Below are 24,520 nucleotides of genomic sequence, written 5' to 3'. Positions count from 1 at the left end.
GCCAATTCTTTCACTGGGAAGGAAACAAGCTACCGGGGACCTTTCTGATCTTTGGACTGGGTAAGAGTGGTCTGCTTAATTCAGACACTCTGTTCATCGCCACCCTCTTTTCTGAATCGTTTTTGGCCACTATAGGTGTGGCAGGGTATACTCAGACATGAGTCCCTTTCTCACGGCACCATCAGGATTCAAGCAAGCCGGCCGAAGACGGCTGAAATGCCAGAAACCGGTCCCCGGTAGCTTGTCTCCTTTCTGGTGAAGAATTGGCTTGGTAGTTTAGTCTGCCCTGTTCCCATGATGCACTGGGCCAGGGACAGACTGATTTGCATATAGCCAGGTTCTGAGCTGGGATGGTGCAGTGAGATAAATAACGGTGATGGATCAAGCCCTGATCTTTGGACTGGGTAAGAGTGGTCTGCTTAATTCAGACACTCTGTTCATCGCCACCCTCTTTTCTGAATCGTTTTTGGCCACTATAGGTGTGGCAGGGTATACTCAGACATGAGTCCCTTTCTCACTGCACCATCAGGATTCAAGCAAGCCGGGCCGAAGACGGCTGAAATGCCAGAAACCGGTCCCCGGTAGCTTGTCTCCTTTCTGGTGAAGAATTGGCTTGGTAGTTTAGTCTGCCCTGTTCCCATGATGCACTGGGCCAGGGACAGACTGATTTGCATATAGCCAGGTTCTGAGCTGGGATGGTGCAGTGAGATAAATAACGGTGATGGATCAAGCCCTGATCTTTGGACTGGGTAAGAGTGGTCTGCTTAATTCAGACACTCTGTTCATCGCCACCCTCTTTTCTGAATCGTTTTTGGCCACTATAGGTGTGGCAGGGTATACTCAGACATGAGTCCCTTTCTCACTGCACCATCAGGATTCAAGCAAGCCGGGCCGAAGACGGCTGAAATGCCAGAAACCGGTCCCCGGTAGCTTGTCTCCTTTCTGGTGAAGAATTGGCTTGGTAGTTTAGTCTGCCCTGTTCCCATGATGCACTGGGCCAGGGACAGACTGATTTGCATATAGCCAGGTTCTGAGCTGGGATGGTGCAGTGAGATAAATAACGGTGATGGATCAAGCCCTGATCTTTGGACTGGGTAAGAGTGGTCTGCTTAATTCAGACACTCTGTTCATCGCCACCCTCTTTTCTGAATCGTTTTTGGCCACTATAGGTGTGGCAGGGTATACTCAGACATGAGTCCCTTTCTCACTGCACCATCAGGATTCAAGCAAGCCGGGCCGAAGACGGCTGAAATGCCAGAAACCGGTCCCCGGTAGCTTGTCTCCTTTCTGGTGAAGAATTGGCTTGGTAGTTTAGTCTGCCCTGTTCCCATGATGCACTGGGCCAGGGACAGACTGATTTGCATATAGCCAGGTTCTGAGCTGGGATGGTGCAGTGAGATAAATAACGGTGATGGATCAAGCCCTGATCTTTGGACTGGGTAAGAGTGGTCTGCTTAATTCAGACACTCTGTTCATCGCCACCCTCTTTTCTGAATCGTTTTTGGCCACTATAGGTGTGGCAGGGTATACTCAGACATGAGTCCCTTTCTCACTGCACCATCAGGATTCAAGCAAGCCGGGCCGAAGACGGCTGAAATGCCAGAAACCGGTCCCCGGTAGCTTGTCTCCTTTCTGGTGAAGAATTGGCTTGGTAGTTTAGTCTGCCCTGTTCCCATGATGCACTGGGCCAGGGACAGACTGATTTGCATATAGCCAGGTTCTGAGCTGGGATGGTGCAGTGAGATAAATAACGGTGATGGATCAAGCCCTGATCTTTGGACTGGGTAAGAGTGGTCTGCTTAATTCAGACACTCTGTTCATCGCCACCCTCTTTTCTGAATCGTTTTTGGCCACTATAGGTGTGGCAGGGTATACTCAGACATGAGCCCTTTCTCACTGCACCATCAGGATTCAAGCAAGCCGGGCCGAAGACGGCTGAAATGCCAGAAACCGGTCCCCGGTAGCTTGTCTCCTTTCTGGTGAAGAATTGGCTTGGTAGTTTAGTCTGCCCTGTTCCCATGATGCACTGGGCCAGGGACAGACTGATTTGCATATAGCCAGGTTCTGAGCTGGGATGGTGCAGTGAGATAAATAACGGTGATGGATCAAGCCCTGATCTTTGGACTGGGTAAGAGTGGTCTGCTTAATTCAGACACTCTGTTCATCGCCACCCTCTTTTCTGAATCGTTTTTGGCCACTATAGGTGTGGCAGGGTATACTCAGACATGAGTCCCTTTCTCACTGCACCATCAGGATTCAAGCAAGCCGGGCCGAAGACGGCTGAAATGCCAGAAACCGGTCCCCGGTAGCTTGTCTCCTTTCTGGTGAAGAATTGGCTTGGTAGTTTAGTCTGCCCTGTTCCCATGATGCACTGGGCCAGGGACAGACTGATTTGCATATAGCCAGGTTCTGAGCTGGGATGGTGCAGTGAGATAAATAACGGTGATGGATCAAGCCCTGATCTTTGGACTGGGTAAGAGTGGTCTGCTTAATTCAGACACTCTGTTCATCGCCACCCTCTTTTCTGAATCGTTTTTGGCCACTATAGGTGTGGCAGGGTATACTCAGACATGAGTCCCTTTCTCACTGCACCATCAGGATTCAAGCAAGCCGGGCCGAAGACGGCTGAAATGCCAGAAACCGGTCCCCGGTAGCTTGTCTCCTTTCTGGTGAAGAATTGGCTTGGTAGTTTAGTCTGCCCTGTTCCCATGATGCACTGGGCCAGGGACAGACTGATTTGCATATAGCCAGGTTCTGAGCTGGGATGGTGCAGTGAGATAAATAACGGTGATGGATCAAGCCCTGATCTTTGGACTGGGTAAGAGTGGTCTGCTTAATTCAGACACTCTGTTCATCGCCACCCTCTTTTCTGAATCGTTTTTGGCCACTATAGGTGTGGCAGGGTATACTCAGACATGAGTCCCTTTCTCACTGCACCATCAGGATTCAAGCAAGCCGGGCCGAAGACGGCTGAAATGCCAGAAACCGGTCCCCGGTAGCTTGTCTCCTTTCTGGTGAAGAATTGGCTTGGTAGTTTAGTCTGCCCTGTTCCCATGATGCACTGGGCCAGGGACAGACTGATTTGCATATAGCCAGGTTCTGAGCTGGGATGGTGCAGTGAGATAAATAACGGTGATGGATCAAGCCCTGATCTTTGGACTGGGTAAGAGTGGTCTGCTTAATTCAGACACTCTGTTCATCGCCACCCTCTTTTCTGAATCGTTTTTGGCCACTATAGGTGTGGCAGGGTATACTCAGACATGAGTCCCTTTCTCACTGCACCATCAGGATTCAAGCAAGCCGGGCCGAAGACGGCTGAAATGCCAGAAACCGGTCCCCGGTAGCTTGTCTCCTTTCTGGTGAAGAATTGGCTTGGTAGTTTAGTCTGCCCTGTTCCCATGATGCACTGGGCCAGGGACAGACTGATTTGCATATAGCCAGGTTCTGAGCTGGGATGGTGCAGTGAGATAAATAACGGTGATGGATCAAGCCCTGATCTTTGGACTGGGTAAGAGTGGTCTGCTTAATTCAGACACTCTGTTCATCGCCACCCTCTTTTCTGAATCGTTTTTGGCCACTATAGGTGTGGCAGGGTATACTCAGACATGAGTCCCTTTCTCACTGCACCATCAGGATTCAAGCAAGCCGGGCCGAAGACGGCTGAAATGCCAGAAACCGGTCCCCGGTAGCTTGTCTCCTTTCTGGTGAAGAATTGGCTTGGTAGTTTAGTCTGCCCTGTTCCCATGATGCACTGGGCCAGGGACAGACTGATTTGCATATAGCCAGGTTCTGAGCTGGGATGGTGCAGTGAGATAAATAACGGTGATGGATCAAGCCCTGATCTTTGGACTGGGTAAGAGTGGTCTGCTTAATTCAGACACTCTGTTCATCGCCACCCTCTTTTCTGAATCGTTTTTGGCCACTATAGGTGTGGCAGGGTATACTCAGACATGAGTCCCTTTCTCACTGCCCCATCAGGATTCAAGCAAGCCGGGCCGAAGACGGCTGAAATGCCAGAAACCGGTCCCCGGTAGCTTGTCTCCTTTCTGGTGAAGAATTGGCTTGGTAGTTTAGTCTGCCCTGTTCCCATGATGCACTGGGCCAGGGACAGACTGATTTGCATATAGCCAGGTTCTGAGCTGGGATGGTGCAGTGAGATAAATAACGGTGATGGATCAAGCCCTGATCTTTGGACTGGGTAAGAGTGGTCTGCTTAATTCAGACACTCTGTTCATCGCCACCCTCTTTTCTGAATCGTTTTTGGCCACTATAGGTGTGGCAGGGTATACTCAGACATGAGTCCCTTTCTCACTGCACCATCAGGATTCAAGCAAGCCGGGCCGAAGACGGCTGAAATGCCAGAAACCGGTCCCCGGTAGCTTGTCTCCTTTCTGGTGAAGAATTGGCTTGGTAGTTTAGTCTGCCCTGTTCCCATGATGCACTGGGCCAGGGACAGACTGATTTGCATATAGCCAGGTTCTGAGCTGGGATGGTGCAGTGAGATAAATAACGGTGATGGATCAAGCCCTGATCTTTGGACTGGGTAAGAGTGGTCTGCTTAATTCAGACACTCTGTTCATCGCCACCCTCTTTTCTGAATCGTTTTTGGCCACTATAGGTGTGGCAGGGTATACTCAGACATGAGTCCCTTTCTCACTGCGCCATCAGGATTCAAGCAAGCCGGGCCGAAGACGGCTGAAATGCCAGAAACCGGTCCCCGGTAGCTTGTCTCCTTTCTGGTGAAGAATTGGCTTGGTAGTTTAGTCTGCCCTGTTCCCATGATGCACTGGGCCAGGGACAGACTGATTTGCATATAGCCAGGTTCTGAGCTGGGATGGTGCAGTGAGATAAATAACGGTGATGGATCAAGCCCTGATCTTTGGACTGGGTAAGAGTGGTCTGCTTAATTCAGACACTCTGTTCATCGCCACCCTCTTTTCTGAATCGTTTTTGGCCACTATAGGTGTGGCAGGGTATACTCAGACATGAGTCCCTTTCTCACTGCGCCATCAGGATTCAAGCAAGCCGGGCCGAAGACGGCTGAAATGCCAGAAACCGGTCCCCGGTAGCTTGTCTCCTTTCTGGTGAAGAATTGGCTTGGTAGTTTAGTCTGCCCTGTTCCCATGATGCACTGGGCCAGGGACAGACTGATTTGCATATAGCCAGGTTCTGAGCTGGGATGGTGCAGTGAGATAAATAACGGTGATGGATCAAGCCCTGATCTTTGGACTGGGTAAGAGTGGTCTGCTTAATTCAGACACTCTGTTCATCGCCACCCTCTTTTCTGAATCGTTTTTGGCCACTATAGGTGTGGCAGGGTATACTCAGACATGAGTCCCTTTCTCACTGCACCATCAGGATTCAAGCAAGCCGGGCCGAAGACGGCTGAAATGCCAGAAACCGGTCCCCGGTAGCTTGTCTCCTTTCTGGTGAAGAATTGGCTTGGTAGTTTAGTCTGCCCTGTTCCCATGATGCACTGGGCCAGGGACAGACTGATTTGCATATAGCCAGGTTCTGAGCTGGGATGGTGCAGTGAGATAAATAACGGTGATGGATCAAGCCCTGATCTTTGGACTGGGTAAGAGTGGTCTGCTTAATTCAGACACTCTGTTCATCGCCACCCTCTTTTCTGAATCGTTTTTGGCCACTATAGGTGTGGCAGGGTATACTCAGACATGAGTCCCTTTCTCACTGCACCATCAGGATTCAAGCAAGCCGGGCCGAAGACGGCTGAAATGCCAGAAACCGGTCCCCGGTAGCTTGTCTCCTTTCTGGTGAAGAATTGGCTTGGTAGTTTAGTCTGCCCTGTTCCCATGATGCACTGGGCCAGGGACAGACTGATTTGCATATAGCCAGGTTCTGAGCTGGGATGGTGCAGTGAGATAAATAACGGTGATGGATCAAGCCCTGATCTTTGGACTGGGTAAGAGTGGTCTGCTTAATTCAGACACTCTGTTCATCGCCACCCTCTTTTCTGAATCGTTTTTGGCCACTATAGGTGTGGCAGGGTATACTCAGACATGAGTCCCTTTCTCACTGCACCATCAGGATTCAAGCAAGCCGGGCCGAAGACGGCTGAAATGCCAGAAACCGGTCCCCGGTAGCTTGTCTCCTTTCTGGTGAAGAATTGGCTTGGTAGTTTAGTCTGCCCTGTTCCCATGATGCACTGGGCCAGGGACAGACTGATTTGCATATAGCCAGGTTCTGAGCTGGGATGGTGCAGTGAGATAAATAACGGTGATGGATCAAGCCCTGATCTTTGGACTGGGTAAGAGTGGTCTGCTTAATTCAGACACTCTGTTCATCGCCACCCTCTTTTCTGAATCGTTTTTGGCCACTATAGGTGTGGCAGGGTATACTCAGACATGAGTCCCTTTCTCACTGCACCATCAGGATTCAAGCAAGCCGGGCCGAAGACGGCTGAAATGCCAGAAACCGGTCCCCGGTAGCTTGTCTCCTTTCTGGTGAAGAATTGGCTTGGTAGTTTAGTCTGCCCTGTTCCCATGATGCACTGGGCCAGGGACAGACTGATTTGCATATAGCCAGGTTCTGAGCTGGGATGGTGCAGTGAGATAAATAACGGTGATGGATCAAGCCCTGATCTTTGGACTGGGTAAGAGTGGTCTGCTTAATTCAGACACTCTGTTCATCGCCACCCTCTTTTCTGAATCGTTTTTGGCCACTATAGGTGTGGCAGGGTATACTCAGACACGAGTCCCTTTCTCACTGCACCATCAGGATTCAAGCAAGCCGGGCCGAAGACGGCTGAAATGCCAGAAACCGGTCCCCGGTAGCTTGTCTCCTTTCTGGTGAAGAATTGGCTTGGTAGTTTAGTCTGCCCTGTTCCCATGATGCACTGGGCCAGGGACAGACTGATTTGCATATAGCCAGGTTCTGAGCTGGGATGGTGCAGTGAGATAAATAACGGTGATGGATCAAGCCCTGATCTTTGGACTGGGTAAGAGTGGTCTGCTTAATTCAGACACTCTGTTCATCGCCACCCTCTTTTCTGAATCGTTTTTGGCCACTATAGGTGTGGCAGGGTATACTCAGACATGAGTCCCTTTCTCACTGCACCATCAGGATTCAAGCAAGCCGGGCCGAAGACGGCTGAAATGCCAGAAACCGGTCCCCGGTAGCTTGTCTCCTTTCTGGTGAAGAATTGGCTTGGTAGTTTAGTCTGCCCTGTTCCCATGATGCACTGGGCCAGGGACAGACTGATTTGCATATAGCCAGGTTCTGAGCTGGGATGGTGCAGTGAGATAAATAACGGTGATGGATCAAGCCCTGATCTTTGGACTGGGTAAGAGTGGTCTGCTTAATTCAGACACTCTGTTCATCGCCACCCTCTTTTCTGAATCGTTTTTGGCCACTATAGGTGTGGCAGGGTATACTCAGACATGAGTCCCTTTCTCACTGCACCATCAGGATTCAAGCAAGCCGGGCCGAAGACGGCTGAAATGCCAGAAACCGGTCCCCGGTAGCTTGTCTCCTTTCTGGTGAAGAATTGGCTTGGTAGTTTAGTCTGCCCTGTTCCCATGATGCACTGGGCCAGGGACAGACTGATTTGCATATAGCCAGGTTCTGAGCTGGGATGGTGCAGTGAGATAAATAACGGTGATGGATCAAGCCCTGATCTTTGGACTGGGTAAGAGTGGTCTGCTTAGTTCAGACACTCTGTTCATCGCCACCCTCTTTTCTGAATCGTTTTTGGCCACTATAGGTGTGGCAGGGTATACTCAGACATGAGTCCCTTTCTCACTGCACCATCAGGATTCAAGCAAGCCGGGCCGAAGACGGCTGAAATGCCAGAAACCGGTCCCCGGTAGCTTGTCTCCTTTCTGGTGAAGAATTGGCTTGGTAGTTTAGTCTGCCCTGTTCCCATGATGCACTGGGCCAGGGACAGACTGATTTGCATATAGCCAGGTTCTGAGCTGGGATGGTGCAGTGAGATAAATAACGGTGATGGATCAAGCCCTGATCTTTGGACTGGGTAAGAGTGGTCTGCTTAATTCAGACACTCTGTTCATCGCCACCCTCTTTTCTGAATCGTTTTTGGCCACTATAGGTGTGGCAGGGTATACTCAGACATGAGTCCCTTTCTCACTGCACCATCAGGATTCAAGCAAGCCGGGCCGAAGACGGCTGAAATGCCAGAAACCGGTCCCCGGTAGCTTGTCTCCTTTCTGGTGAAGAATTGGCTTGGTAGTTTAGTCTGCCCTGTTCCCATGATGCACTGGGCCAGGGACAGACTGATTTGCATATAGCCAGGTTCTGAGCTGGGATGGTGCAGTGAGATAAATAACGGTGATGGATCAAGCCCTGATCTTTGGACTGGGTAAGAGTGGTCTGCTTAATTCAGACACTCTGTTCATCGCCACCCTCTTTTCTGAATCGTTTTTGGCCACTATAGGTGTGGCAGGGTATACTCAGACATGAGTCCCTTTCTCACTGCACCATCAGGATTCAAGCAAGCCGGGCCGAAGACGGCTGAAATGCCAGAAACCGGTCCCCGGTAGCTTGTCTCCTTTCTGGTGAAGAATTGGCTTGGTAGTTTAGTCTGCCCTGTTCCCATGATGCACTGGGCCAGGGACAGACTGATTTGCATATAGCCAGGTTCTGAGCTGGGATGGTGCAGTGAGATAAATAACGGTGATGGATCAAGCCCTGATCTTTGGACTGGGTAAGAGTGGTCTGCTTAATTCAGACACTCTGTTCATCGCCACCCTCTTTTCTGAATCGTTTTTGGCCACTATAGGTGTGGCAGGGTATACTCAGACATGAGTCCCTTTCTCACTGCCCCATCAGGATTCAAGCAAGCCGGGCCGAAGACGGCTGAAATGCCAGAAACCGGTCCCCGGTAGCTTGTCTCCTTTCTGGTGAAGAATTGGCTTGGTAGTTTAGTCTGCCCTGTTCCCATGATGCACTGGGCCAGGGACAGACTGATTTGCATATAGCCAGGTTCTGAGCTGGGATGGTGCAGTGAGATAAATAACGGTGATGGATCAAGCCCTGATCTTTGGACTGGGTAAGAGTGGTCTGCTTAATTCAGACACTCTGTTCATCGCCACCCTCTTTTCTGAATCGTTTTTGGCCACTATAGGTGTGGCAGGGTATACTCAGACATGAGTCCCTTTCTCACTGCACCATCAGGATTCAAGCAAGCCGGGCCGAAGACGGCTGAAATGCCAGAAACCGGTCCCCGGTAGCTTGTCTCCTTTCTGGTGAAGAATTGGCTTGGTAGTTTAGTCTGCCCTGTTCCCATGATGCACTGGGCCAGGGACAGACTGATTTGCATATAGCCAGGTTCTGAGCTGGGATGGTGCAGTGAGATAAATAACGGTGATGGATCAAGCCCTGATCTTTGGACTGGGTAAGAGTGGTCTGCTTAATTCAGACACTCTGTTCATCGCCACCCTCTTTTCTGAATCGTTTTTGGCCACTATAGGTGTGGCAGGGTATACTCAGACATGAGTCCCTTTCTCACTGCACCATCAGGATTCAAGCAAGCCGGGCCGAAGACGGCTGAAATGCCAGAAACCGGTCCCCGGTAGCTTGTCTCCTTTCTGGTGAAGAATTGGCTTGGTAGTTTAGTCTGCCCTGTTCCCATGATGCACTGGGCCAGGGACAGACTGATTTGCATATAGCCAGGTTCTGAGTTGGGATGGTGCAGTGAGATAAATAACGGTGATGGATCAAGCCCTGATCTTTGGACTGGGTAAGAGTGGTCTGCTTAATTCAGACACTCTGTTCATCGCCACCCTCTTTTCTGAATCATAGAAAAGACAGTAAAAAGAATTACAATTGTAGTTTATGCACTGACCAACAATTCCGATCATTCTGTTAATTACTCTCAGAATTAATTGATTGAACAAATGCATATGTGAGTACCCAACTACATAGTGAAAATCAACACAGTACAATAAATTGATAACCATGATTAATCGTTTGATCTTTATGTCTCGGCAGATTGATTAATTTAGCTCTAGTAGCTGATTAAGTAAACCAATTGTAGGGGATTTCTCCTTAACATGGATTTCTGGTCAATTATTGGCACCAGCCTACAAGAGTGTACAATCCATTCTAATTCATGCCGGGTACAAGAAAAGCATTAGACTCGGGTACAGTACCAATTGCACATCTAGATTTCAGTCTAGTGAGTTTTCTATGGGGAAAGATGACTATGCACCAACATGTCCTTCAGGGATAGATTTGTTTGCTATGTCATCAAGGGTCTTCTCCCTATTTCTGTTTTAGAACAGGATCTTGTGTCAGGGTACACCATCTGTTCTTTAGAATTTGTCTGAACTTCCCTGCTTGGCTGTTGTACTTAGTTACATACCTTAGTGGGTCATACCCTCCTTGTTTGCCTTTTCTAGGGCGAAGAGGTTGAAGCAGAGCATCCTCCCTCCTTACCTTTAGACTAACCTGTTTCAAGGCTTTATGGGGATGATTTCTCACTTGTAGTCCGTTTGACATCTCACCCATGGTTTTTTGGTAGGTTTGTTCCGAACTAGAGTTCCTTTTAGCCGGAGGTACTCACTATAGGGGATGCTCCACCTGAAACTCGGAGGGTGACAACTACCAGCATGCAGGACAGAATTTCCTGCTTTTTGCTTTCTGAATAATTCAGTATTCCATCCACAACCGCAAGTTTTTAACCAATAAATTGGAAGATACTTTGGCTATGCTGCATTGTAAATTTCAGGTTAACATCATTCCTAATCATTTGTGAAAAAAACTTTCGAATCCGTCTTCATTCAGTTGAGCAAACCTTGGTTCCAGTGGCAATGTGAGCACAGGGACCTTGGTCTGGGCATTGCCATAGCACCGAAGTAAGCAAAAAACTGATGGGTGGAATGCTTGAATTAATCTCAGCGACTGGTAATTACTTGAGCTGAATCCCAGTCTGTCATTTTATTGCCCACGGTGTCACCTTAGATTAGACCCAGCCATATGCAAATCAGCCTTGATATTTTTTTAATAGGAACAGCCCAGCCCGAACTGCCAAGCCTGGTCCTCTTTGAACACAAGCGGATTCTCCCTAGTTGGGGCTCCTCAGTTGGGTGAAGCTTCGTTCCAGGGGCACTTTTTTCTGCATTTTTTCTGCAAAGGAAAGAAAACAGTTTATCATGCCATTGTTGAAAAAAATCACCTTTTTCTCTCCAGCACTAACTTTATCAATATTTTACCAATTAGAAACCCTGTCCATTTGTTACACATCAGCCTCTTTCTTTCTGTCCGCTATAAAAATCCATAAGGCTGTTGGTGCGATATCTGTTTCATATGTGGAACATCTTATTCCCTACTTGGCCAGAAGTATTTGTTCTTACTGTTGGTTTGTGTGCTATTGCTTAGGGCGAGGGCACTCAGCATCATTTTATATAGTATATTTTGCCACACAATAATTTTCTTATGCTCAATTTTGTAAATCAAAGCGGAGAATCAGAAGTGCTCGTCCCCGTTTATGTGTAAATCAATGACACGATGAGGGCGCATCCCGTTTTTGACAATTGGTAATCATTATTCCTCGATATCCTGATAATCTTGGTGGCTTTTCATGTGCTTCGCATAACTTGATTTTTATCTTGAGATGAATTTCTACAATTATTTTAAAATTTTTATTTTTACTGTATTTAGTGCCTTGAACACTGTTCTCTGCATGCACTGTTTGCACTTTTAGGGCCATGCTGTGTCAAAACCCTGTGCCTGCTTGAAGCAGGTGTAAGAATGTATGCAGTATGTTAGGGATAGGGCACCCCAAAGCTTTGCTGGAGCTGTGTTTCAATGCGAAATAAAATCTATTTCATTTGACCTACTCAGCATTTGGAAACAAGTCCGTTCATTTACTGGAAATGAAATTCTTATATTTTTAAACAAAGATAAACTTGTGTGTGAACTCTAAATGAAGGTGCCTTTGCTAAGATTTAAGGCAGATTCTTTAGGGACACTGCATGTCTGCTGATTTTTGACCACATGGATGTATTGAACTATTTACAGGATCTTTCAAGGTAGTTCTCGAGTGGTGTTGCATGCTGATATGTGCTGCTGTGGTGGCAAGTATACCTCTTCTAATCCTAATCTATTTAACGTTCAGCCCCAGTGCAGAGAACAAGCAAATCAATGACTTCATAAGGAAAAAACTAAAATAGTCCCAACCTTTCCCCCCATTCCAAGCCCTTTTCAAGATAACAGTTTTTTCTGATTCTGTCCAGAAGATACCATGATCCACTGCAGGGAAGTGGTGCATGTGTTTTTTAGTTTATTTATTGTTTGTTTCTGTTTTTTTCCTGTTATGTGTTCCCATGCTATTGTGGCACTCTGGAGTCAGGACAGCACATTTCTGTTGTAGGAGGGGGTACCCGCAAGGGTGCCTCGCTGTAGTGAGCAAAGAGTGTTCCTGAGGCAACCTAAAAATATGCACACATGCATGTGAAGCATTTACTCCACCAGTGGGAGTGTGGCACAGCGAGTCTGGTGGTGTCATGGTTTCTATATGGTGCCTTAAAGAACAGACTGAGACAGTGCTGTTGGTAGTGTTTTAGATGTGTTGCTTCAGTGTGTGCTACAAAGGGTGTAGAATGGGAATCTCGAATCCCGAATGTCGCGCGGGACAGAACATTGTTACAACAATATCTAGGGATAAAGGGGCAGATTTACAAGGCCCTTGCGCCTCTTTTACGCCGCCGGTGCATCACTTTTGTGATGCTGCGGCGGCGCAAAGCCAGCGCCATGCTGCGGGGTATTTACAACGTGACGCATCTAGAAGATGCGTCACGTTGTAAAGCCCTGCGCCACATGTAGGCGTTCTGGCGCATGGGGGGGCGTTCCGGCGCAGGAACTCCTCCTAAAAGTGGCTGAGTGAAATCTACAAGACACTTTAGGGCCATGCTGCATCAAAACCCTGTGCCTGCTTGAAGCAGGTGTAAGAATTGATGCAGCATGTTAGGGATAGGGCACCCCAAAGCTTTGCTGGAGCTGTGTCGCGCTTGCAATGCAACTCCAGCAATGCGCCGCATTTCCCCTGGGGATGTGTCATGGATCTGCCCATCCAAGCACCTCGTGCCCCGCATTGTAAATGTGGTGCATCAGTGGTGGCGCTCGGGTGGGCAGATGTTGATGAAGCAGAGATGCGCCAGAAGTTGTAAATCTGCCTCCAACTATCGTAACGTAAATTCCTATATCATTTCTATACCTAACGCCACATATACGTACTTTAGTAATAAATATATATAGATATATTTAGCTTAAAAGTACATAGCTGTGGAGTTTTAGAATTGTAAATCCTTACCTCCCTCTGTGCACTGACCTATCAATATTCTGTCTCTCGATTTTGTTGTAACAATATTCTCTCCTGTCGATATTCAGTATTCAGTATTCCCTACAACAGTCCTTACTAAGCTAGAATGAAGGCCATTAAGAAACGAGAATTAAAATTACATCTTGTGATGAGTAAAGAGTTTTGTGAGGCAGGGGTCCCTTAAACAGCCTTTGCAGTTGTTATGTTAATACAGCTTATTAAACAGCCTTTGGCACTGTTATGGTAATACAATCCATTTAGGCGCATGTGCTCCATGAAAGCTCTTGGAGCTGAGTAGATGGGAGAATGCAGACAAAGTTGAAAAAATAAACAGAGTCATCCGTAGCCAAGTTTTTAATTGCTTTCTAAACTGTATGAAATTATTTTCAAAGCACAGCTGCTCCGGTAGAGATTTTCATAATATTTGCGCCGATGACACCAGATTGTGGTTTCACTATCTGATAAGGGTTATGACGTCACATGAGCAAAACCTTTAGGATCTGCATGAGTGCAGTGAGCCTCTGGATGGACAAAGATGGTCTTAAGCTAAATTTGTCCAAGACTGAAGTCATCTTGTTTGGTAATAACCTGACTTTCTGGTCCCCTACTTGGTGTCCTGAGGAACAAGGCTCCCTTCCGATGCCGGTTTGGAAGGTAAAGAAGCTCGGTATCCTGGTTGGCAACAGATTGACGTATAAAGAGCAAGTTAACAAAGTTTTCTCGGCATCTTTTTTCTCCCTGCGAATAGTGATGAAAATTGCTCAATTCTTTCCATTTGACATGTTAAAAACGGTCGTCATTGCACATGTTCTAGCTGGAGTACACTACTGCAATGGTTTGTATCAAAATCTCTCAAAGACATCTATGAATAAACTGCAAATATTGCAAACCTCAGCAGCTTGGAAGCTGATAAAGGCCCCCAGATCTAGTTCCACCTAGGAAGCCATTAGCAGATTACACTGACTACTCATAAGTAGTTCATAGTCTCCAAGGGCCTGAGTATGGCATACAAAGCACTTTACGGCCTTGGCACCATCTATATTAGGCGCAGGTTCATATGGCATCAGCCTGGCAGGACTCTCCTCTCGGGCTCTGCTAGAGACTTGGGGCCCGATTCACAGAATGAACTTAAGACTCAATCCTAAACTTACTACTATTTTGGTATTCATAAAATGCACTTACTAGTTTTGGCATTCACAGAATGAACTTACTACTTTTGACATTCACAGAATGAATTTAAGACTCAATCCTAAACTTACTACTATTTTGGTATTCACAAAATGCACTTACTACTTTTGGTATTCACAGAAGTTAGGATTTTGTCTTAAGTTTGTCTTAACACAAACTTAAGACAAACTTAAGACAAAATCCTAACTTAAAATGTATAAAAAGCTCTTCCTACTCCCCAGTTCAGCCTCACCAGCGCAAATGCTGTTAGAATTCGGTCTAATGAATGAATCTTTGGGAAGACTTTATACATGCATAAAGGTGTGGTATCGAATTAAGAACAATGCCGGTGATAATAATCTGAATACATTTCTATGGCATGAACTGGAAACACAAACAAAATCAGAGGCAAACAAATTCCTGTCCCGTGCATTGGAGGTAACATGCTCTTCCAACTTATGGGATAAAAATTTGCCATTTAATGTATTTAAACAAGCTTCAAATAAAGCCGCCAAATTTCACTCACTGATCACAGACAAAGAAATTTTCTCTAATCGTTCCCATTCATGGACTGTGATCAATAGTTACAAAACTCTTACTCCGGCGGCCTATTTGTTCACAACTTACTCTATTTTTTTACAAAAAGATTGATGGCTCTGCGCTTCGGCAAATTTCCAACTTTGGCCGAGGCACAGACTTGGAAGCTAATTGAATCTTCTGATTGTCGTCTCTGCGGTAACACAAAGGAAGACTTAATTCACATCATATGTCATTGTAAGAAGCTGTATATGTGAAAAACTATTCCTAGGCAATCCTAGATAGATATAAATATATGGGCGGAGGGTATCACAGAAACCAAAAGACAGAAAAGATGTCTATAAAGGTAAGTATTATGTTTTTAATACATGACTAGTTAAAACCAATAATATACATACATATAATAATATGTTCAGATCAAAACTTCAATGTATCAATTAATAAAAAATAAAATCAATAAAATTATACAATCAATAGGCAATTTTTTTTTACAAATAGTGATAAATCAAGTAGTAATAATTCAACGCGCGTTTGGGCGTAGTGGTCGCCTTCTTCAGGAAATTACTACAACAAAACCTAAAACATAAAAATTATTGTTACAAAAATATATTTTTTTATTATATAACAACAACGTAATCAGATAATTATGTCACAATTGTTTTTTTTTTTTTTAAATCTCTTTATTAGCATCAGATTGGTCCGTGCAAGCATACCAGTACACAGTAAATTGTTGACAATGAAAACGTTAATGATCATTATACAAAGGAAATAAATGGAGGACTGGACCAATGATATTACAAGCAGTGTAACACAGTCTAAAATCTTATTTTCACTTTTCCATATCTGAAGGAATAATGCACACTCGGAAAGATGACACAAAGAGATATAACCTTCTTCAAACAAAACAAAAATGAGTGAGCCTTCGTGACAGAGAGAGCGGCAAGTAACACATCTATTTGACTGGTAAGATGGCATAACCAGAGGCATAGGCAGTCAAGGGCAGGTAAAACGACTAATGTAAAGACTAGTGTGAAGCAACCACTCCAGCCGGGGCAAGGTGTGTAAAGGAACTGAGGAGAGAAACGTCCCGGCCCAAACCAGCATACAGTCCACAAATCAGCAGCTCACGCATATCCCACTCCAGTAGTGTGTGGACGCTAGGCCCTGCATGACTCAATAGGCAGCGCACGGCGGGTCGGCCAAAACCACCTAGCCCACCCCCTCTGGGACAATAGAGCTAGCAGCCTGGGAGTGTGTGTCCCGTGTAATCTTGCTAATATACTGTCGGTATGGGCCCCAGATGTCGATTGGGCGTGAGGCTGTGGGGATCTGCGTGGAGTACTCCACACTATTGGTATTGCATTGGGAAAGGCTGCGCATCCAAGTCTTGGAATCAGGGATCCGCCTGGACCCCCAAAGTAAAGCAATTTCCCTTTTCGCCAGCAAGAAACCTATGGCAGCAAGTTTACGCGTGGTCCGGGGGAACTCAGCGACATAGCCAAGCAGTGCAATCTCTGGCTTATGTTGCAATTCGCATTCCAAAATGTCGCCCAAGATATGGTGCACCTGCAGCCAGTAGGTGTGCAGTTTCGGACAGGTCCATGTGAGATGTGCAAAATCGGCATGGGGAGCTTTACATTTAGGGCAGTGATGAGGTCTGGTCGGGTCAATTCTGTGGGCCAGCGCCGGTGTGAAGTATAGGCGCCTCAAAAATTTAAAATGAATTAGCTTATGCCTACTGTTGACTGACACCTCTTTAGTGGAGCGGCAACAGGCATCCCATTGGGCATCCGTGATGGGGCCACCCAAATCAAGTTCCCACGCCGCACGAACTTTCGCATCCGAGGCCGGGAGGGCCGCCACACAGAGTCCATACAACCTGGAGACCATATGGGCTCCCGTTTGCGACTGGATTAGGAAAGTCAGTGCTGCCATGTCATCCGGCGGCAGTGGGAACGATGGAAACTGCGCTCTAAGCATGGACCTCACCCTAGTCAGGACAAAGGAATCCATAAACGTCCGGTCCGTGAATCGCGGGTCCTCGGACACAGAAAAAACATGTCCGCCCGGGAACAGATCCCCTATTGTGGCGAGCTGGTATTTGGACAGCGTTCTGCGGACCACCGCCTCTGCAGTGATGGGGAGCCAATGCGGGTTAGGTAGTGGAAGAGCCGGGGAGTACAGCACGTCCAGCTGGAGCAGCCTACGCAACTGCATCCAGGCCCATGATGTAGTGGACACAGTTTGTATGTCAAGTGGGTCTCGGGGGAAGCCTGTGGGTAATATCGAGTTGAGGGTAAGTGGTAGTACCAAGTCCGCTTCAGGTCTCAAATATGGGATCCGAGCGTCTGGATGGAACCAAGGATGCGCATAGGCGCACTGCGCGACTAGGTAATAAATATAAAAGTCTGGCACTCCAAAGCCACCCCGTTCATAAGGCAGCGTTAAGATGCGCCAAGAAACTCGCGGGTTCTTATTCCCCCACACTAAACGCAACAACAAAGATCGGAGTTGGGTGAAAAAAATTCGAGTGAGTGGGATCGGTATGTTATTAAATAAATACAGAAAACGGGGAAGTACAATCATTTTAATTATGGCGATACGGCCGGCCATCGAGATAGGGAGGCGAACCCAACGTGTAATATTATCCTCCAGAAAGTCTAACGCCTGTCCGTAATTAAGACGAATCATGGATACCGTGTCCAGATGGATGTGGATACCCAGATATTTCACCGATTCAGTATTCCACTCCAGCGGGAACGGGCAGTCCCAGCGGGCAGTGGAGGGGGTGAGCGGAAAGATCTCAGATTTGTGCCAATTGATACGAAGGCCGGAGTATCTCCCAAAGCGTTCCACCTCAAGCAGCAAGGGCGACAGGTTGGACTCCGGAGATCTAACATATAGAATGGTATCATCAGCGTAGAGGGAGATGAGTACCGGGCCCGTCCGGAACTGGAGCCCGCGGTGCAAGTGGTGCTCCTGAAAGTGTCGTACCAAGGGGTCCATGGCCAGGATATACAACAGGGGGGACAGGGGGCATCCCTGTCTGGTTCCCCGGGAAAGAGGGAAACTATCAGAGAGCGTGCCATTAAGGCGCAGCCTCGCTCTGGGGGCAGTATAGAGCAACTCGACCGTGGAGACAAACAAGGACGGCATGCCCATACGGTGCATGACGGACAGAAAAAACGACCATTCTAAGGAGTCAAATGCCTTCTCGGCGTCTAGAAATACCGCAGCTGCCGGCGTATCCGGCTCAATCCTGTGAAGGACAGAAAACAGCGTCCGCAGATTAAAGGAGGTGGATCTATGGGGAACGAATCCGGACTGGGCAGGCGAAATGATAGATTCCATAAGTAAAGATAGTCGAGTGGCAAGGACTTTCGCCAAAATTTTATAGTCAAGATTGAGTAGGGAAAGGGGCCTGTAGGAACCGCACCTAGTGGGGTCCCGACCCGGTTTGGGAAGTAAAATGATGACTGCCTCCCGCAATGTGGGTGGCAGAATCCCTGTTTCGAGCGCCTCCGCATACACCTCGATCAGGCGAGGTACCAGCTCCTCCTTGTACTCCTTATAAAAGTCGGCCGAAAAGCCATCCAGACCCGGCGCCGAGGAGCCCTTCAGCGCATCAATGGCTTCCACAACACAGTCCGGGTCGATAGGCATCGCCAGAAATTCCTGCATATGTTTTTCCAGGAACACCATAGAGATTTCGTTAATATAGGGGCCAGGGTCGCGACAGTCAGCCGACAGGCCCGAGGTGTACAATTCCTTGTAGTAGGAGAGGAAGGCACCGCAAATGGCAGGGGTGGTCTGATGACGAACACCTAGGTCATCAACCATGTCAGAGATGAAGGATGCCTGGCGGGGGGGTCGAAGCAAATGGGCCAAGAGCTTGCCAGGCCTGTCACCTTCACCATATTGCCTAGCCGAGTGTTGTGTGCAGAGATACTTCAGTTCCCTGTCTGCAGTGTCTCTGAACTCTTGCAGTAGTTCTAGCCTTTTCGCCTCTACCCCAGCAACCGTAGCAGTGAGCGTGTCAGTGTCTAATGCAGCAATGTCCTTCTCAATACGGGTCAGGGAGGCACGGATGTCGCGCAAAGCCCCTACATATTTGTCGATGCAAACCCCCCTGATAGTGGCCTTGAATCCCTCCCACAATGTAGCCCAAGTGTCCACTGTGCCCTCGTTGAACTCAAAATACTCCTCAATGGCAGTACGGACGTCTTCCTTGAAGACCGGGTCAGATAACGCCCTGCCAGGAAAGCGCCACTGCCTCTCATACCCTCCCAACCTGGGGATTAGTAGGGTCAGCACTACAGGAGAGTGATCAGACAGTGTGCGCGGGAGTGTCGAGTGGTCACTTACCCAACCGGCCACCCCTGGGGAAAGGAGCCAGTAGTCTATTCTGGTACTAGTGTTGTGATACCCCGAGTGGTGGGTGTAGATGGGAGCGGCGGAGTGTAAACGGGCCTCAATGTCAATCAGTGAGTAGTGAGCACACATATCCGCCAGCACAGCACGTGAGCGGGGCTTACAGTCCGGGGAAGAGGAGGTGCTGTCCCTGGCAGGGGTCATCAGCAGGTTAAAGTCACCCCCCACTATCATCATATCAGTGTCTAATCGCAGCAGAACATTCTGAAGACCCTGGAAGAAGGCAGGGGAGTCCGAGTTGGGGCCATATATTCCAACAAAGGTGACCTTGAAGCCCAGAAGCACCCCCGTAACCACAACATACCTGCCATCTACATCCAATACACTGTCTGAGAGCACAAATGGGACGCGTCGATGTATCAAGATCGCAACCCCCCTCGCATATCTGCTATAACTAGAAAAAAATCTGTGCGTGCCCCAGCTTTTCGCAAAGGAGGAAGAGTCAGCACCCATTAGGTGCGTCTCCTGTAGAAATAAGACATCCACCCCATGTCGCGCTGCATAGTTTAGAACTTGTCGCCTTTTCCTCGTGTCATTTAAACCCCGGACATTCCAAGACATGGAGGTAAGTCTGGAAGGGCCAGACTGCTGCCCTATCCTAGCCATTCAAACCGGTGGAATCGTAAGGAAACATGTGTGTGCGGAACCGCCGGCTCCCTCCCGCAAAGTAGGCATCACTCAAATAGAAAAACAGTGCCTGTGCACGAACAACAGAACCAATGCGTAAACAAACCCATCCCAACCACCCACCACCCAGCCACTCCTTAAACCCAAGGAGGCTATTCCCACCCACTCGGAGACAATCTAGAGCAACAGACAACAACAGGTGTCCGCTAATGTACCTGTAAGATAAAAACAACGTTAGAGAAAAGTACAGCACGGCTCGCGCCATGGGGGTAGGCGACGCTCCGCCATGCGAGAACCACAATCGGGGCAACGTTCAAATGTCAGCAATTATGAAAAGCACTGCAAAAAAAAAAAAAAATTAACAGCATTGCAGATGCAGAATACTGGGGCTAATTGCCTGGCATGAAAAGATGGACAGGAGATAAGTCAACCCTGTCCAGTTTCATTAAACAGGTCAGCACTAGCCTGTGAGTCAATGCGTGGCGGAGACTGTTGTGCGTCATCTGACTTTTGAGGCGACCCTCTGTTTTTGTAGACTCGACAAAATTCCTGTGCCTCTGTAGGGGAGTCAAAAATGCGAAACCTGCCATCCACGTCCACTCTGAGCCTGGCAGGATACAGCATCCCATATCGCAACCCTAGTTTGCGCAATGCAGCCTTGACACCAGTGTACTTACGGCGCGCATCTTGGACCATGATCGTGAAGTCCGGGTAGAAAGAGAGCACATCTCCCTGCCACCGAACCTCGCCCGCTTCCCTGGCAGCTTTCAGCGCCGCGTCTCTGTCCCTGAAGTTCATGAGCCTGGCTATAATGGGCCGGGGCGGCAGGCCAGGGTTAGGCCGGGGCCCCAGCGATCTGTGTGCACGCTCAACCACGAAGCCAGTGGTAAACGTGTCTCGGCCAAAAAGTTCGATCAGGAGGTGTTCCACAAAAATGTCAAAGCGTCCGGTGGCTGTCGTCTCCGCCACGCCAATTATTCGGAGATTATTGCGCCTACTGCGCGCCTCTAAATCCTCGTTCTTAATTGCGACGTCTTTAAGGATCTTCTCCACACGTTCCAACCTTTTCAGCGTCGACGCAGCTCCATCCTCGATGTCGGAAACTCTGGATTCCGCCAGGTCCAGGCGCCTATCGTGCAGTTGGATCGTCGCGCCCATGTCCGCCATTTTCTTTTCGAGGGTATCAAAGCGAGAATCCAAGGCCTTGAATCCAGCCCGCATCTCACCCATCATCTCAGCGACCATACCCGCAGTGTCCCTCGGCGCCGCCTGGCCCCCAGTGTCCACCTCAGTTGCCGGCGATACCGCAGAAGCACGGGTGGGCGCAGAACTGAAGGTAAGTCTCTTCTGGGTAACATCTTTCTTCACCATGTTGGAAGCACTGTCGGATAGATCACCAGTGGCGCAGGACTCTACGATCACCGCGACCTCCAGAAAGTCGAGCACAGCGACAGGGCACCCCTGCAGCAAGGCGGTCAGGTCGGGACCGGAGGAGTAGGGGTACTCGTTGTTCCTCCGCCTCAAGGCCGAGTCGCACACAGGACGTCGGGGTATCAATCCGGCTGGAGCAATGTATCAGAGGTCAAGAAGCAGGGTCAGCAGGTGGCCGCGGCAATCCCCCGGCGGCAGCCGGCGGATCAAGGGACCCGCTGAGTGGTATAGTGGGGGGACCAGGTAAGTAAGGCCTCGAGATATCAGCAGCACAGATGGGCGAAGCCACGCAGGTCCCGCAGTCAGCACCGGCCACGAGGAGTTACACAGGCGACCGACACTCCAGGCCACCGCATCAGCAGGAGTGCAGGAGAGTTTGTAGGTACTGGGTCTGCAGGGGGACAGACGCGGGCTGGGGTGCACGGTAGCGGTGGGGGCAAAGGTGGTAGACCCCCACCAAGTGCAGCAATGCCAGGCCGTCTGCAGCGCGCCCAAGAGCCCGCCGGCCACACCCCCCGCCAATCTCCCCCCAACCCCGGAGCCCGCCGCCCGCGCCCCCCGCCCGCCGCCGCACTTCCCAGGCAGTCCCCGAAAACCGAGGCCCCGGCTCCCAAGGCCGGACCAGGCCGCTAGTGCCGGTCGCGCACCGAGGGGCCGCACCTCCACCAACGGACACCACCGGGGCCGAGCAGCGGACCCGGGAGAGCACAACAGCGGCCCCAGGCCGAGGGGAATAACGAGGGGGCAATCAGAGAGACTCACCAGGCGCTCCGGCGCTGCAATGGAACGGCCCGCGAGGCTCCGCCGGCCTCAGCACCTCTCAGCTGTTCCGCCCTTTCGCGTCGTCCCCCGTCCTCTAGACTAGGCAGGCTGCATCAGATGGCTGTAGGGGTCAGTTGCAGGCATAATTCGACCCCAGCGCAGTGCCGGATCACTTGTGAACGGCCCCGTTCCTCTCTCGCCCGGCGGAGCTCTACAGTCAGGCGGCCATTTCGTTCGCCTGCGTAGCCACGCCCCCCAATTATGTCACAATTGTTAATCTTTGATTATCTTAGTCTATGATAATCCACAGTGTGACTACCTATCTTTAAAGACTTTATAGTTATAGTATCTAATAAAAATCTCTATATAATTATTAATTTATAGACATCCATGTTAGCAGTCTGTTCAATAAATACTACTCCATTGATCATATATAAAATTTAAAATAGAATTAATAGAAATAGGCCATATCTAATTATAGAGCACTCAATCTCTTGTATAAGACAGGATACAAAATATTAGATGATAATGTATCAAGACTAAATAATCTAACCAATGTATACAGGCTAAATAGTCTTACCACTCCAATGTAGGTAACTCCAATTGGTTGCTAAAATCTGTACGATATACACATTAAGTCAGATAAGGAAAAGGGAAGATTGGTAGAAAAAGAGAGAGAGGAGGGTTATAAAAAATAGAACCAAGGATCAAAAAACAAAGTTAAGCCAAGAGCAGGTAAGAAAGAGAATGGATTAAGGAGGCCAAAACAAAGGAAGGGTAGTTCTTAGCCTGTTACAGAGATGAAATTTTAAATCTACTTACTTATCTTTAAGTAGAGCCTGAACACATTTTAGAGTAAAGTCGCTTGTTTTCTTGATTCTATTAACTGTATGATTGTGTTTTCTGAAATATATAATTATATAGAAATTTTAACGATACTAGTCTGTTGGGATATTGACTGCCAGATAAGCCAATAGGGATAGAATGTATGGTACTTACTAAAAGGTCCCACTTCCATTGATATAGGGATCGTAAAATCGAATATAAAGGTAAAAAAGTACCATTCAAAGGTCCATCCGGAGGTTTCCTCTTAGTAGAACACAGGAGCATAAATAAAACCTGTCTAACATAATTAAATCTAAGTTGATTATCTACATGGACAGTTATATATATTTTTCTGAAATGATTAACTCCAATTATACTAATGAATGCTTTAGATTATCGAATATATCTATATTGTGTGACTCGCCGTATGCTACATGAACAGTTATATTTATTTTCGGAATGATTGACTCCCATTATACTAATGTATGCTTTAAATTATCGAATATATCTATAATGCGTGAATCGCCGTATATAACAACGATTTAGCCTCGTGGTAGCAATATAACCCTGTAATTGCTCTTTATCTACAAAAAACATATGGGACATACCATCAGTTAAGGTCACAATCGATATAGGTTACTTAATCGGTATGGGTTACTCAGTTAATGAAAGACTGGACTCGCTATAAATGATAGTTATGTTCACAGTGCAAACTTACTACATATCGGTCTAGAGGCAGTCCTCATACCTGTACTAGGAACAACCTTCTCTAGCAGATAGCGATAATCATGGAGGCAGCTTGATAACGTCTCCTTGTAAATATCTATAAGAGCGGGCACGGCAACGCTAGAAGAATAGATAATGATAATAGCGTGATCAATATTATTTCACAGGTCAAAAGATATCTGACTTGTGTATATAGTCTAGTATCAACATCAGACCAGAACTATGTCTGTACATACCTGTGTAAAAATATTCTAGGTACAGCGGAGAAACCAAATGCTTCACTAACGAACCGGATATGGTCGATAATGAATCCTACTGTTAAAAATCGTTACGCTGCATAATGAAAAAGGAAATAAGAAAGCAACGTAAATGACTGGGTATAATGTACTATAACATTCCATACTATCATATATTGACCTAAGAGTGATTCTCAAGATACCTACATGAGAGTTAAAGATGTAAGGTTCCACCTCGCCGACTCGCCCGTTGTTGGCGTCTGACGTCACGGGATCAGGAAGTCAAACACTTCAAACTGTCGAGTGGCCACTTTAAATACTGGCTACTGATTGGTGGTGGCATGTCATGTAATACGGTACTGGATCCGTCCTTGACCGCTAACATAAGCGATCGCGGACAACGGTTCCGAAGATTATAATGTTAGATCGAATTCATTATATCAAACACATAGGTATTTTATTATTATAAAGACATACA

General features: G+C 47.8%; 1 protein-coding gene across 1 annotated transcript in view; it reads right to left on the bottom strand.

Annotated features, from left to right (window-relative positions):
• Positions 1-24,304, bottom strand: part of TIGIT (T cell immunoreceptor with Ig and ITIM domains) — a 322,385-nt gene extending 298,081 nt beyond the window's left edge. Inside the window, exons 1-3 of the mRNA XM_086933538.1 lie at positions 24,250-24,304; positions 24,043-24,139; positions 23,829-23,926 (exon numbers count right to left, since the gene is read on the bottom strand). The gene's annotated coding sequence lies outside the window, so the exon portion shown is untranslated. The remainder of the gene's footprint in view (positions 1-23,828; positions 23,927-24,042; positions 24,140-24,249) is intronic.
• Positions 24,305-24,520: the final 216 nt, after the last annotated feature.

The sequence above is a fragment of the Lissotriton vulgaris genome, chromosome 8 (assembly GCF_964263255.1).
Source record: "Lissotriton vulgaris chromosome 8, aLisVul1.2, whole genome shotgun sequence".
Classification (NCBI taxonomy): Eukaryota; Metazoa; Chordata; class Amphibia; order Caudata; family Salamandridae; genus Lissotriton; species Lissotriton vulgaris.
This window is presented reverse-complemented; position numbering and strand designations above follow the sequence as displayed.